Source organism: Dromiciops gliroides, chromosome 6 (assembly GCF_019393635.1).
Source record: "Dromiciops gliroides isolate mDroGli1 chromosome 6, mDroGli1.pri, whole genome shotgun sequence".
NCBI lineage: Eukaryota > Metazoa > Chordata > Mammalia > Microbiotheria > Microbiotheriidae > Dromiciops > Dromiciops gliroides.
In genome coordinates, this window is record NC_057866.1 from 200,577,286 (window position 1) to 200,578,982 (window position 1,697).

At 33.9% G+C, this 1,697-nt stretch overlaps 1 non-coding gene across 1 annotated transcript; it reads right to left on the reverse strand.

Annotated features, from left to right (window-relative positions):
• Nucleotides 1-1,161: 1,161 nt before the first annotated feature.
• Nucleotides 1,162-1,271, reverse strand: LOC122733100. Its single transcript, XR_006353704.1, has one exon. It is a non-coding gene; the product is annotated as a U6 spliceosomal RNA (small nuclear RNA).
• Between the last annotated feature and the right edge of the window lie 426 nt (nt 1,272-1,697).

A 1,697-nucleotide genomic window follows, 5' to 3' on the forward strand; every position in this document is an offset into this window, starting at 1 on the left:
CAGATATTTGAAATTTACTAGCTGTGTGACCCTGGACAAGTCACTTAATCCCCATTGCCCTGCAACAAAATAAAAACAATAAAGTACTATATAAATGTAGTTTACTATTTAAAAAATGATGAGCAGGATGCTATCAGAAAAAACCTAGAAAGACCTACATGAGCTGATGCAAAGTGAAATGTACTTTATACAAAATAACAGCAATATTGTAAGATGATCTGCTGTGAATGACATAGTTATTTTTATCAATACAATGATCCAAGACAATCTGAAGGACTTATGAAAAATTCAGTCCATCTACAGAGAAAGAACTGATGGTATCTGAATACAGATTGAAACATAGTTCTTTTGTTAGTTCCTTTATCTAAAGTTTTGTTTTTCTCTGTTTTCTTTCACAACCTGGCTGATGTGGAAATGTTTTGCAAGACTATTCATATATAATGTGTATTGAATTGCTTGAGTTCTTGGAGGGATTGGGGAGGGAGGGAGAAGGTGAATTTGGGACACAATTTTTTTTTAAATTGATGTTAAAATTTGTTTTTACATATAACTTGGGAAAATAAAAATTTGAAATAACAATTAAAAAATGAACATAACACATCTTACAGGATCATCTACTTCTGGAATAAGAAATAATTCTTGCCGTTATCTATGCAGTTCCCCATTTTCTAGAAAAATGCACAGAGAATTAATCATCAAATAAATAATTGTTTCTTGAATTAAACTATAAAGAGTTTACATGTTTGTTTTCTTAAAATTTTTCTGTTTTTAAAAAAATATGTATTTCTTTAATCCAACATATAAAACTATTTGAGCAAAGGGACCTATCATGGACTACTTTTATCCCCTCAAAAAACCTGAAGCAGTGTAAGTGTCCGAATAAAATAGGGGTTTAATAAATGTTACTAACTGATAGGCTTAAAATTAAATAGATGCAAAAATTTTATAAATTATCAGATTAATCTCAAACTCAACAAAAATACTAATAAAAAGAAAAAAGAAATTAAAATAAATTTCAATAATGAAGGTGGGGTGATGATACACATAATCCTCATTTGTTGGAGTCAGTTCTTCCTAATATTTCTGCTTTACAAAGAAATGAAAGGGGAGTGGAGCCAAGATGGCAGACTTAAATGAGCATTTTTTGCTGTACTTTCCTAGAACAACCCTCTAAATATCTTTATGAATTTGTGCATCATCTTTGTGCAGGGACCATGCTGATCATCTCTGTATCATTCCAATTTTAGTACATGTGCTGCTGAAGCGAACACCCTCTAAATATATTTTAAAAATGCATCAAAACAAATTCCAAGTGGAACAACCAACACAAAGTTATGGGGTCATAGAGAGAAAGAGAAGTCTGAAGACACTGGAGTGAAGTCTGACTGTGAATGGGACCTGGCAGGAGCAACACTGTATGTGGCCTTTTAAGTTAGCTATGCTAGTAGCAGTAGCAGCTTGGCAGAGGTAACAACAAGCAGCAAAGGCACATCAGGAGTCCCTAGGAGATAGGGACAGAAAAAAAGACTGCAAACATAATCAGAAAATTCAAAGGAATCCTTTTGCTAGTACTGGGCACAGGACTGGGCACTATTTAGCAGCTTCTTCATTCATTACCAAGTTCTGGGTCACAGTTCCAGGGAGGAGAGGAGCAGTCATTGTTGTGTGGGAGTAGGGATCACCTGCAAAAGGACTAG